The sequence below is a fragment of the Lethenteron reissneri genome, chromosome 3 (assembly GCF_015708825.2).
Source record: "Lethenteron reissneri isolate LAM-NWPU_2019-01 chromosome 3, ASM1570882v1, whole genome shotgun sequence".
Classification (NCBI taxonomy): domain Eukaryota; kingdom Metazoa; phylum Chordata; class Hyperoartia; order Petromyzontiformes; family Petromyzontidae; genus Lethenteron; species Lethenteron reissneri.
In genome coordinates, this window is record NC_083781.1 from 12,965,533 (window position 1) to 12,980,224 (window position 14,692).

The 14,692-nt window shown below is 48.4% G+C and overlaps 1 pseudogene; it reads left to right on the forward strand.

Moving 5' to 3' along the window:
* The first annotated feature begins 8,214 nt into the window (after positions 1-8,214).
* On the forward strand, positions 8,215-14,692 carry LOC133346975 (COP9 signalosome complex subunit 7b-like; annotated as a pseudogene).

Here is a 14,692-nt window from a genome sequence, read left to right on the forward strand (position 1 = left end):
ACTGCAAAGACCATGAGGGACGTTGACAGCCTGGTAAGGGCTTCATCCAGCAGTCGGTCGATCGTGGTTGATGATGTGTGGTAAGTTGAACTTCTTTCGCACCGTACGCATCCAACCGCGCTAATCGGAGGTTATTCCAGGACAGTATTAGACTTGAGGAGTATCACAAGGGATGTTGCGGGTGTAGCCATTACCTTAACGATGGGCTGCTCGCTCTCGTTCAGAGGGCACATTCTCTCGTACAAATTATCCGCGTGTCCATTACCTACATCTGTCAAGCAGGTGGTTAAGGAAACTTAAAAACTCATCGTGATCATCAACCATCACATTTACACGGAACACAATTCTTGAAAAGAAGCTTCGTTTCTGGCATTGTCATGGGTCGTTGTACATTCACGAACGCCCTAAACAACACTGCAAACATGCGATGAACACACGCACATATTGCACAGATTCACTTCTCAAAATAATTCTCAAGTAAAAATCATCTTCGCTATGTTGGTGGATGGAGATGTCAGTGGATGTCTGCCAAAATAAAATAAAACATTCAGAGCGATACCTCAAAAAGTAAAGCCTCCCTGCCTTTTTTTGTCCTAATTACTTTTGAATGTAATGAACTGGTACAGCTTTTTTTCTCCAATGCCCATTCATAACAACGCCATGAAATGTTTTTCACATGACAGGAGGCGACACAAGGGAGCTTAAAAAACATCAATGGCCATGGAACAGTTCGGGTGAACTGGACTGTGCTTTCTGCCCCATCAATCATACAACTCCAGATCTGGCTCCTTCAAACATTCATCTGCTCGGCCCTTACTCTTTTCTTTTCGGTAATGTCACGTAACTTTACCGAAAGAACCAAAGAGTATGGACTCCTGCAGTCACGAAAGCTTCAAATCAAGATTGCTCGGTCCTTCCTTTGAACGCTGGCCCTACGCGGGCAACTTTTTAAAATTGGGCACATCTGGATCAAAAGTCTGAAGGGATCCAAAGGCTGTTTTGACACATTCAGTTTAATCCCGTTGGACAAACAAGGCAGTAGAAATCTTGGAATCAGCTGAACAAGCCACGTTATGTGTGGTGCACGTGACCACGTGGAAGTCATGTGGGACAAAAGTCGATCTCAATGGATACAATTAAATATGAATAGTAATATGTTTTAACCCTTTCAACTGGTACAAAAACCGACACCTTTATACGAGGCATCATGTTTGCAATAACCACAACACAAGCAGTCAAAATACACTGAGTTATACGCCTTTTGGCGTCATCTGGGCCAACACCAGTGGAGACTGGACAAGACTACGGGGTAAACCGTCGGTATTGACGGTGATGCGAACACAAGTGACCGAGGTCGTGACATACAGTACAGCGAACACGTGTGTATACTGTACACACACGCGTGTATATACTGTACACACACGCGCGTATATACTGTACACACACGCGCGCGTGTATACTGTACACACGCGCGCGTGTGTATACTGTACATAGCACTGTACCCCATGTACAGTACACATTGCGCACTGTACATTACACTTCCGCTTGGCACGGCTGGCTACGTACGGTGCGAAAGAAGTTCAACGTACATAGCACGAGCCGCGTTTAACACACATCGCACAGACAGCACCCACAGCAACAACAACAGTGGCGGTGACGTCACCACGGCGCTTGTGCCAGGCTAGGTGCACGTTGAGGCCACGTGAAGTGTGAACCACGTCACACTGTATTCAGCACACACACACACGGTACACATCTCACACACGATGTACACATCTCACACACGATGTACACATGTAACATCGCAACATAAACAGTAACATCGAAGGCGAAACACCCAAAGCGAAACGCCCCGTAGATGGAGAGCCGATAGCATCGATAGCTGCTGTGGCCAATGATGGTGTTAGTGACAGCGGTAATGATATTGATGATATTGATATTGTGATGATGGTGGTGATGATATTGTGATGATGGTGGTGATGATATTGTGATGATGATGGTGATGAGGAGGATACAGTCCCTGTAGAGTAGAGTGTCTCCCCGGGACGACAGCACAAACGCCTGGGACAGCATCGCCAGTGGCTGCTGTCTGTGTAGTGTGAGCGATGTGTGTGTGTGCGTGTAGCTGTGTGTGTAGTGTGTGTGTGAGCTGTGTGTGTAGCTGTGTGTGCGTGTAGCTGTGTGTGAGCTGTGTGTGTGTGAGCTGTGTGTGTGTGAGCTGTGTGTGTGTGAGCTGTGTGTGTGTGAGCTGTGTGTGTGAGCTGTGTGTATAGCTGTGTGTGTGTGAGCTGTGTGTGTGTAGTTGTGTGTGTGTGTAGCTGTGTGTGTGTGTAGCTGTGTGTGCGTGTAGTTGTGTGTGTGTGTAGCTGTGTGTAGCTGTGTGTGCGTGTAGCTGTGTGTGCGTGTGTGTGTGCGTGTATCTGTGTGTGAGCTGTGTGTGTGAGCTGTGTGTGTAGTTGTGTGTGTGTAGCTGTGTGTGAGCTGTGTGTGTGTAGCTGTGTGTGTGAGCTGTGTGTGTGTATAGTTGTGTGTGTGTGTAGCTGTGTGTGTGTGTATAGTTGTGTGTGTGCGTGTAGCTGTGTGTGTAGTGTGTGTGAGCTGTGTGTAGTTGTGTGTGTGTAGTGTGTGTGTGAGCTGAGTGTGTGTGAGCTGTGTGTGTAGCTGTGTGTGAGCTGTGTGTAGCTGTGTGTGAGCTGTGTGTGTGTGAGCTGTGTGTGTGTGAGCTGAGTGTGTGTGAGCTGTGTGTGTAGCTGTGTGTGTGTGAGCTGTGTGTGTGTAGCTGTGTGTGCGTGTAGCTGTGTGTGCGTGTAGCTGTGTGTGCGTGTAGCTGTGTGTGCGTGTAGCTGTGTGTGTGAGCTGTGTGTGTGTAGCTGTGTGTGTGTATAGTTGTGTGTGTGTGTAGCTGTGTGTGTGTAGCTGTGTGTGTGTGTAGCTGTGTGTGTGTGTAGCTGTGTGTGCGTGTAGCTGTGTGCGTGTAGCTGTGTGTGCGTGTAGCTGTGTGTGTGTAGCTGTGTGTGTGGTAGCTGTGTGTGTAGCTGTGTGTGTGGTGTGTAGCTGTGTGTGTGTGTAGCTGTGTGTTGCTGTGTAGCTGTGTTTGTGTGTAGCTGTGTGTTGTGTGTAGCTGTGTGTGTGTAGCTGTGTGGGGTGTAGCTGTGTGTGGTGTGTAGCTGTGTGTGTGTAGTTGTGTGTGTGTGTAGCTGTGTGTAGTTGTGTGTGTGTAGCTGTGTGTGTAGTTGTGTGTGTGTAGCTGTGTGTGAGCTGTGTGTGTGTAGCTGTGTGTGTGTAGTTATGTGTGTGTAGCTGTGTGGTGTATAGCTGTGTGTGTGTGTAGTGTGTTTGTGTGTAGCTGTGTGTGTAGTTGTGTGTGTGTAGGTGGGGGTTTTATAAGGGCACCACGGGGTGACCAGCCCCTCCCCACCCAGCCCCAACCCAGCCCCTCCCACCCAGCCCCACCCCTCCCACCCCCAACCCAGCCCCTCCCTCCCCACCCAGCCCCACCCCTCCCACCCCCAACCCAGCCCCCCCTCCCCACCCAGCCCCACCCTCCCCACCCAGCCCCACCCCTTCCACCCCCAACCCAGCCCCTCCCTCCCCACCCAGCCCCACCCTCCCCACCCACCCACCCCACCCCTCCCACCCCCAACCCAGCCCTCCCTCCCCACCCAGCCCCACCCTCCCCACCCAGCCCCACCCCTCCCACCCCCAACAGCCCCTCCCCCCCCCCCCAGCCCCTCCCTCCCCACCCAGCCCCCCCCTCCACCCCCAACCCAGCCCCTCCCTCCCACCCAGCCCCACCCTCCCCACCCAGCCCCACCCCTCCCACCCCCAACCCAGCCCCTCCCTCCCCACCCAGCCCCACCCTCCCCACCCAGCCCCTCCTTGCACGACGGACGGACGGACACAATAATCCCCTGTGGGCTGGTGTAACCAGAAGGTTCCTCCCAGTATCAGAGCCTGTGTTGCATGTTCATCGCAACTACTGTGTGTGCTTAATGCAGTACTTGTGTGTGCTTAATGCAGTACTTGTGTGTGCTTAATGCAGTAGTGTGCTTAATGCAGTACTTGTGTGTGCTTAATGCAGTACTTGATCCCCCCTGCAAAAGGTTTCTATTTGGTGTTTGATCATCTCAACACCTCCAGTTTAGTTGCCAGACAGGGTAACATCGATTCTTATTATGTGTCCATACTCTGCTACTGTCAGCAACAACATTGCTTTTATGGCTTTATTTTGGTGATTTCGAAAACATTTTTTTGTTTGGCCATGTTTGTTTGTTGTAGTGCGGAGTTATGCTGATGGCTTTAATCTAAGTTGTCTTGTGGTTGTTGTTGTTTGACTTGCATCCCACTGGGATTTTTGTACACAGCGTTGGTGTACGGTGCTTTTTCTGGAATATTTAGCAGTTTTTCCTGGATTTTTCTGTTTGCACTTAGTCACTTTAAGATGTTTTCTTGTTCATTTTTTGTTTGTTGCGGTTGCACCTGATTCAAGAGCCGAATGGCTCACAGGGCTATACCATTATAGATTTGAAGTTTTCGTGACTGCAGGGATCCATACTCTTTGGTTCTTTCGGTAAAGTCACGTAGGTAGAAAATGAATTAAATTAAATCACGACGTTTCGGACGCAACACAAGCGTCCTTCATCAGGTGGGACAACCACAGCAAGAAACAACTGCAGCAGTGGGCAAAGGGGAGCTGATGTAACACGAGGCTGTATAAGGAGGGGGGGAGAAGCCAGAGTATAGGGCTATAGCAAATAAATGAAACTGAAACAATAACAAAAACTACAACAAAAACTACAATAACAACAATAACAACACCAACAATACCAACAACAATAACAATACCAACAATACCAACAACAATAACAACGATAACAATAAAAAAAATAACAATAACAACAATAACAACACTAACAACACTAGCAACAACAATAACAACAATAACCACAACAATAACAACACTAACAACAATAACCACAACAACAATAACAACAACACTAGCAACAACAACAATAACAACAACAACAGCAACAACAATAACAATAACAACAGCAATAACAACAACAGCAACAACAACAGCAATAACAACAACAACAATAACAACAGCAACAACAATAACAACAACAATAACAACAGCAATAACAACAGCAATAACAACAACAACAGCAACAACAACAACAATGCCGGCGTGAGGGGGGCGGGGCGATGTTTGTGTCACCGCCGGGCGGCTCGAGTCGCACCGGTGACGTCACCGGAAGCGGAAATAGATTCTCCCCTTCGATACCGATAATCGAACGTCGATTCCGCTATCGATTATTATCGATTCCCACGTCTCTCTTTTTTTTACTGCGCGCGACTGGCGAGCTCGCGTTTATGCTTCGAGTAGAGTTTGATCGTTGGGCGGTGCCCATTTAGCTCCGAGAGAAAGATTATTTTAAAATAACAAAATTATAAATCAGCATTCGGAGAATCGATTCACTTGCGGAATCGATTGCCCTCCACCCACTAACGATAGGCTTCGAGTCTGTGTGTGGCGGGTGCAGTGTTCACGCGAACCCGGCGGCCTCAACCCACGTTCCCGATCTTCGCAACGCACGCACCCTGGAGTTTACTACAAGATTGTCCACGGGGCTTTGAGAGCGATCGCGCCGCAAACTAAAAAAATCGGTCGATTCTACGCCGAACCTTTAAAGTGCAAAAGAATCGATTCCGGAATCGCAGTTGCGAATCGACGTGCAGGGGAATCGCGCTACACCTACTGTACACGGGAGGAGCCTCGCAGGGAGCGAGCGACTCGAGCTGCCTGACGAGACGGGTAACGAGACGGGTAACCTGATGGGTAACCTGATGGGTAACGAGACGGGTAACCTGATGGGTAACCTGATGGGTAACCTGATGGGTAACGAGACGGGTAACGAGACGGGTAACCTGATGGGTAACCTGACTAACGAGACGGGTAACCTGATGGGTAACCTGATGGGTAACGAGACGGGTAACCTGATGGGTAACCTGACTAACGAGACGGGTAACCTGATGGGTAACCTGATGGGTAACCTGACTAACGAGACTGGTAACCTGACGAGAAGCCTGACGGGTAACGAGACGGGTAACCTGGCGGGTAACCTGACGGGTAACGAGACGGGTAACCTGACGAGGTAACCTGCCGAGAATGGTAACGTATCTGCATAGTCACTCAAACGGGGGGGGGGGGGGGTAACGAGACGTGTGACCTGTCCTGGGTAGCGAGACTGGGAGAACACGCCTGGGTCTGTGTGTGTGTGTTGTGTCGTGTGTGTGTGTGTCTGTGTGTGTATGTGTGGTGTCTGTGTGTGCCTGTGTGTGTGTGTGTGTGTGCCTGTGTGTGTCTGTGTGTGTGTCTGTGTGTGTGTGCCTGTGTGTGTGTGTGTGTGTGCCTGTGTGTGTGTATGCCTGTGTGTGTGTCTGTGTGTGCCTGTGTGTGTGTGTGCCTGTCTGTGTGTGTGTGTCTCTGTGTGTGTGTGTGTCTGTGTGTGTCTGTGTGTGTCTCTGTGTGTGCCTGTGTCTGTGTGTGTGTCTGTGTGTGTGTGTGGTCTGTGTGTGTCTGTGTCTCCATGTCGTCCTGTACCCTCCTTGCTTCTCGTGTCCCCCCAGTGTCTCCTCGTCTCCCTTGTGCTCCCCACCGCCCCCGCTGTGCGTGTTGTGTATCCCGTGTGGCCATGCCTCACGTCTCTCCGTGTCCCCCGTGTTACCTTCATATCGTGTGATACCCCCCTCCATGCTCCCCTTATCTCGTGTGCACATCGTGTCTAACGAGCCCCCCTCCCCTCGTGTCCCCCGTGTGTCTCTCCTGGAGTTGTGGCGCCTGAGGACACAGCAGCGGATCCCCTATCCAGAGCAGCAGCGAGGAATCGGTAGGAGCAGCAGCAGCGTGTTGGGATCCGGGATCAGGTGAGTTGAGGATGTCAGGATAAGGTTGGTGGGGGTGAGGTTGGGATGTGGTCAGGGTGAGGTTGGGATATGGTGAGGGTGAGGTTAGGATGTGGTTGGGGTGAGGTGGGATGAGGTGTGGTGAGGGTGGGGTGTAGTGAGGGTGAGGTTGGGATGTGGTGAGGGTGAGGTTAGGAGGAGGTGAGGGTGAGGTTGGATGAGGTGAGGCTGGATGAGGTGAGGGTGAGGTTGCATGAGGTGAGGTTGGTATGTTCAGGGTTAAAGTTAGGATGAGGTGAGGTTGGGTTGAGGTTGGGGTGAGGTTGGGGTGTGGTTGGCGTGAGGGTGAGGTTGCATGAGGTGAGGGTGAGGTTGGGATGTAGTCAGGTGTGAAGTTAGATGAGGGTGAGGTTGGGGTGTGGTTGGGGTGAGGGTGAGGTTGGCATGAGGTGAGGGTGAGGTTGGCATGAGGTTAGTAGGATGAGGCTGGGTGGTCACCGGTCCAAAGACCAAGTGGCTAAAGCATCAAGTGGGCAAAAAAACAACAGCATTCCTGAATGTATCATTATAAGAGTTCATACTTTCTTGAATTGAAACATTGTTATAGGAACCGTAGTAAATTAGACGATGGAGGAATCCCAAAGGCGAACACTGGCGAGCTAAGAAGCATAAATAAATGCGTTATGACCTTGCAATGTAGTGGATGACACAGTGTGGATAGCGTGAACTTATCTGGGGTCAGTTAGAATTACTGTGTTGTCATATCTTCTGTCTTTGGGTCTCTCTTGTCATGACGCAAGTTGTGAAGTATGTCACACACTCGCCACTGACTTTAGCCGTGGCCAGGAACTGAACGTTGTAATGGTGTTCATAGTACAGTGCGCCAACTACTGAGGCCACCAATCCTCAAACTACAGCATTTCACAATATCTGCCATTTGTCCATATACGTGCGTACAGCGTACGAGAGTGCCTGTGCTGTACACACGCACGTGTGTGTGTAAGGGGAGCGGAGTGTAGCGGTTAGCGCGATGCGTTTCAAAACCCGGCTTCCTGAGTTCGATTCCCGCGCACGGCCAACACCAGTGACGATTATCTGAACCGGGTCCTGGGCCTCCCCTAGGTCAACTCAGCCTCAAATGAGTACCCAGTGCGGTGTGTGGACATCGCCGTTCGGGAGACAAAAGCGGCTACCCACCCCCTCGTGTGCCACAGTGCCAGCCTTCATAGGTGCTCACTAACAGCACTTGCCCCATCAGTCTGTTAAGGCTACACGGGGGTATATGTGTGCTTGTGTGCGCGCGTGTAGATGGAGGGAAAGCCAATCGAGCAGTTTTGTGCTGCTGGCTCGCTCGGCGCAAGGCGTGGCGCTCTGCGCTCTCATCGAGCAAGCCCTGGACGCGCCGGGAGTGTACGTGTTCGGGGAGCTGCTCGAGGTCCCCAGCGTGCAGGAGGTGAGGTGAGCGGCTTTGCCAGCCAGGGAGAGAGCTCTCGTGCTCCTACGACTACTACGTAGGTTTTTCACGGGGCGTGCCGCGTAGCCGTCGGGTGTGTTTGCGGGTTGTTGCCGTATGTTGTTCGGCACGATGTCCAGCGTTTCGCTTCCATGTGCTTGGAGCTTCGGGGGGGGGGGGGGGGGGGCTGTTTTTATTTAAGTTCCTGAGGAAGCTCCCAAGCACGTGGGGCAAAAACCTGTGGGTAGCACCCTACCAAGGTGAGCGCAACCCACTGGTTGAGAAACCGCTCACTCATCTACACGTCATCTCCGGGAGTCAACTCTTGCAATGGTGATTCCTGTACGTTGGAATAAATGCCATAATACAGTTTTTTGGGTTAAATTGCGTAAATATATGAATGTGTCGTTGAACCAGCCACCACCCGACACTGCCCATTGCAAAGTTTGTCAAGTAAACAGAACGTGGCAATTCGTTACTAGTACAGCACACCGGTGTGTTGGGGAGCAAGCCACAACATTTACAATCTGAGTACGACGTTTCGCCAGTAAGTTATAAACTAGCTTCATCAGGCGACAGCCAGATATTTACGCGATCTAACCCAAAAAACCTGTATTATGGATGATATTGGTCGCGAAAGCCTACGCGTTAATCTGGAATAAATGGTTTAAACTTGGAAATATGATATTGGTCGCGATAGTCTACGTGTTAAACTGGAATAAATGGTTTCAACTTGGAAAACATGATTTGAAGCTTTCGTGACTGCAGGTGCAGGAATCCCCAGCTGAGGACGATTATTTGTGTGGCCATCGAAATGTCATGATCTTTTATTTTTTCTACCTACGTGACTTTACCGAAAGAACCAAAGAGTTTGGAAAACGTGGGTTAATTGTGTTCATGGTTAATTAATTTTGCACATGTCATGTGGTGCACTGAATATTGTAAACACAGGGGAGATTTTGGTGCTCACAGTGATCGGTATATTGCAATGACGTTTGTATATTTTAAGTGACTATGAACAGCTAACTGATGTAATTGTTCAAATTTGTCCACAGTTGAGCAACGGACCTCATGCTCCACATTTCCAGTTGCTACAGTTGTTTGCATATGGAACATACTCGGACTATACTGGTGCGTGCGCTTACACAGGCACACTTGCTACATGCATTTAAGTGCACAATGATGCTAGTAAAACTTCCTCCACTTTGGCTGTGTCTACTTATCAGCGTAATTGTTTTACTCATGAGGACTGCACGTAGATTTATAACAGAGTGCATTTAGACGATACTCATTTCCTTGTTACTAATATCTGACATTATGAATCCAGCCAGGTGGCTCAGCAGAGCAAAGTGAGTGGCTCACAATCGCTTGGTTGTGATTTCAACCAATAGTTGTGCATAGCTGAGCCCATCATCCCTCTGAGGTTAATAAAATGAGTACCACTTTGTTGGTAAGAGACAGTGGTTGTCCTATGGGTAGGTTCTTGTTGCTATAAAAATAAGGAATGTCCACCATTGGCTCAGGGCTGTAAACAGGATATCAGCACTACATCAATGCCCATTGAACAAGAAATCACTGACTTTTTGACATTGTTAGCACAGGCAGCTATTGCATGTGAACTGCAACGTGTTTTAACTCATTTCTTTGAGGCCGATCACTAATTCCCTAATTATCATAATCCTACATGATGGATTCCATATAATCTGTGGGGGTGGCCTCCATTTGCAAGCCCAATAAGTTAACATTTTGACACGTGATCTTTCCACACAAGCTGCCTGACTTCCATTACAACCCATCTGTAATCCCCCCCCCCCACTTCATGTAGCTTTGCTGTGCACTCTAGGCCGAGGGAAGGTGCGGTGATGACTTAACTACCACCTAATTAATTTGTTACACGGATGTGTGTGTCTTTGTAGCTAATTCATCGAATCTGCCGAATCTGTCAGAAGCACAGAAAACAAGCTGAGACATTTAACCATCGTAAGCCTGGCTGCAAAGATGAAGGTGATGTGGTTTTCGTATTTACGTTTGAGTGTGTTGATTTGTTTGACAGATGCATTGCTAACAGAGACTACTGTTGCATGTTAACACGGCTGGGTTATTTCAAACTGCGTGCAACTGGGTTGGATGCTTTATGTTTTAAGGATGACAGTCTGTCCCCTAGACCCCCCCTCGTGTAAATCCAATTCGTTTATTTAGTTTATAGTGCATCTGATGGTTTTATTCAAAGAACTAACTTAACCACTTATCTTATGAAGGCTCGCTCACCAGAGCTCCATCTCTTCAAGGACTTTTAGAGTAATATTAGCCCGGTGGAGCATTGCGTGGTTGAATGGTACACATGTTCATAATATTAAGTTATACAGGAAACCTCACGGAGTTTCAAATAGCTCTTTCAGGAGGGCCTGTATTGAGATGGAGCGCTATGCACGTGGGTTTAAACCAGAGTAATCAGAGCTAGCTATGCATACAAGGGGGATAACTCAAAATCCGCAAAGATGGGTTCACAAACCTACTTCTGGTACTGCCTTCCACCCGGTCACCTCGCAGCCCAGTCGGTCTCTGGGATTTCACAAATTGTATAATCCACCAGCTCTCTGAAGCGATGAATCACGTGCATGCACCACCACTAGACCTGCCTCGTGACTGGCTGATGCCGTGTGTTTTGTCATCTGTTCTGGCCTGAATCGGGTGCTCGCTAATATCAACCGCCCCAGCATTGATGCATGTTTGTGCAATTTTTTTTCTCCCGTTACACAGTTATCTTTGCTCAGATTTCTGTTTCCTTCATTGCTGTGCTTGAACGTCTTTTGCTTGTCATTTTGGTGACCCACATCACTCTTGCCACCTGGCCTTTTCGGTTATCACCTGCTTAAACAAAAATGAGCAAACCAACAGTCCGTTTCAAGGCAGTGTGACGGCATCTTGGCACTGTGCAGTGCATCCCGTACGGCGTGCTGCTCAGCGAGCTGGGCCTGACGAACCTGCGGCACCTGGAGGACGTGATCATCGAGGCAATCTACGCCGACATCGTGCACGGCAAGCTGGACCAGCGCCGGCGCCAGCTCGAGGTGGACACCTGCATCGGACGCGACGTGCGCGCCAGCGACGCCAATGCCATCATCAACACCCTGCAGCAGTGGTGAGCACGTGGCGATCACGCGCATGCAAGGAGAAGGAATTGTGTTTATAAGGGCCGTTGCTTAGATGCTGGGGCAGATCAAAGCGCCCGTCACGCCACATCTGATCTCAGCCGTTCAAATGCTCTCGTCTTATCTAGCCATACATACAATGGGACCCCCCAGTTTCAGCTCTCCCTATGCAGCGCAAGATGTGTATGCAGTTCCAGCCTGAAATGGGCATTCATTTGCCAGCAGGGAGAGATGTTGCTATGTGGCGTTTTCCAAGCAAGTAATTTGTGGGTAATTTAGAAATTCATAATCAACGTTTTGGGTTAGATCGCGTTATTTATAAATGTATCGTAACCCTCCACCACCCGACACGGCCAATCAGCAAAAAAAAAGTGTCACGTTGACAAAAGACAAATAGTTCACTGCTTTAGCCCACCGGTGTGTTGAAGCGTGAAACCACAACATTTACAATTTTTGAGTACGACGTTTCGCTGGTAATTGCATCCAGCATCATCGGGCAATTTGCCAGAATGGTGAGGCTCTGCTAACCCAAAACGTTGATTATGAATAATTTAGAAATGTTGGACTTTGACGCCGGGTATGACATGGTCTACTGATCCGAATAACGTCATGGGACCTTTAATGTTAGTACAGACCCACAGTGTTAACCAGAGCAGCCACTAGACTCGAACAACGCCAGATGTGCCGCCGCTTGGCCATGTAACCCCCCCGTTTGTCAATCCACTGCTGGATAAAGGGCTTCCCATGCCGTGTTGGTTATGGGGGTGTGTACAGGCAGTCTCTGGTCCGGTGTGCGACGATCCATATTTACGAGGTTTATATAACACCACCATGGATCGATTTACGACGCAGAAACTTGATTTACGAAATGACTCTGAGGACATTTGAACAGTCAGTCTGGTTTTCCGATGTGGCTTGCCTGGCATGGAGCTTTTGTTGTTCTCAAATGTATTTTTTAATGGATTTCTATCGATTAAACCCCGTTAAATATGGCTGGTAAAAGGAAAAAAAAAACATCGGCAAGTGATGTTTCTACTGTTGCAAAAATCATATTTACGGTGGGGTTTCCAGGAATGCATTGTCGTAAAAGCGGGGACCGGCTGTATATGTCTATCCATATTTTCATAGATAAAGCAGATTTAATGCTAATATTATGCCATTCTTTTTAAGTGTGTATAAAATACCTTTTGAGAAAATGCTAATATTTAAGTGCTTTGAGTACACATATATATGAAGAGTGCAATCAAAACAACCCAGTGCAATGAGGTTAACATGCGGGTGTTCTTTACATTATAAGCAGTATTGAAATTCGTGTTATAATTAATAATTGAAAATGCTCTGTTCTAGGTGTGATGGTTGTGAAGCTGTTCTGTTAAACATCGAGGCTCAGATTCTGCGCGCCAACTCCACCAAGGAAAACCAAATCGCAGTGCGCGCACAGATCGAGAACGAGGTGGGTAATAACTCGCCAGCATTCATAGCAGAGCATCAAGACAAGAGCTCCCGAGTATATAGACCGTTAGCGGGCACCCACTGAGGCCTGTACAGCATACACTGGTGGTATGACCAGAAAATCGAAGCTAGCTGCCTTTGTCTGCTTAGTGCTGTTGTTTACACACCACCTCCGCCATTCGTTTAAGGCCAAGTAAACCTCAGGGAGGCTCAGGACAGGTGCAGATTCCACTTGCCACTGATGTTTTCCATCGCCGATGCAATGATTGCGTTAATTCCAAGATGCCGGCGCATGTCGGTGTGCTTACTTGTATCCCTCTTGTGGCCACCCCCACTCAATCCCTGCCCTCTCCCCACCCAGTCAAAGCAGACCCTGCTGCAAGCAGCTTCAATGTCCTTATTTAGCCTCTTCCTCCATATCCTCATGTTTCCTGACCCGTCCCGTTAATATATTCCTTCAACTCTTATTTCCCGTTTATTTATCTTGAATTCCGTTTGCTTTTCCAGACATTATATGTGCGGAGGGTGAAAACGCTGCTTGTAATAACAGCGCTTGCCCCAACATTGTATGTGGGTCACACGGGACACCTGTGTTTGTACAAGCCATTGTGTACGTATGTGTAGGTGAGCTCCCTAAAGCAGACCATGAAGGCCGCAGCTGCCTCGGCCGCCCAGGAGATGGACCAGGTGGTGGAGAGCCGCGACGCCATGGCGACCCCCGATCCCACACGGCACCCTGGGAAAAAACCCAGTAAGGTCAAAGGGTACGTGTCCCCGTGGATGAGGGGGTCCCTCTGATTTCAGTTACATCCAATGTTCTGCTTTCAAATGTGAGATTTAATACAGGAAGTCTAGAAATGCTATGCCGACTGAGTCTTATGCCTTGTCAATAATTTCTTTGTTTTCAGGTTGAGGGGCAGTGGAAAGATTTGGTCAAAGTCCAACTGAATACAAGCATTGCACACGCACATAATATGCACAGTAGGTACATATAAAATATTAACAGACACATACATTTTATGCTGACATCTGCACGTTTCTGTATATACACACACACACACACGGTGCGCAAGCAGACAGCAAATGATCTGTACATACACAATTCACACAGAAATGATGCATACATGTATAAATTAAGCCTGTGTACACTGACAAAATCGAACGCTTTCATCTATACAGTGCAATGACGCTGCAGCAGCTGTCCTCATAAACGCAGTGACCGAACATGTTTATAAATGTACACGATTGTGCAAATGAACTCCTGGGATATAAAATCATGGCCCGAGTTTAAGACAAGGCCATGGATGTAATCCTTAACTCCTTTTGAGATACGAAGCAAATAGCTCCGAAAAATGTAGGTTCAAGACACAGGGGCATGTACGTGCATGTTGAACTTCTTTCGCACCGTACGTGGCCAATGTGGACGCTCTTGTGAGCTGCAGGGTTGATGGATTCAAACCCAGTCCATTTCAAGTGTCACAGATTTGTATAAAAAATGCTACTGTGCATTAGGAGTATGGAAAATGTATCAAATTACAATCACTTTTACAGCATCCCTTTGCAAAAAAATATCTCGTTGGCAATTAATTTGACAGGATGTATTTAGTGCCTTGGTCGAAGGCTTGTCTAAATATAGTGGACTTTAGATGGATACTATGAAGCCGAGGCTATGTGCTTATGTCCTCGGTGTATAATCCAGCTGTCTTCATGGAAGTTATCTGCTTTGTAA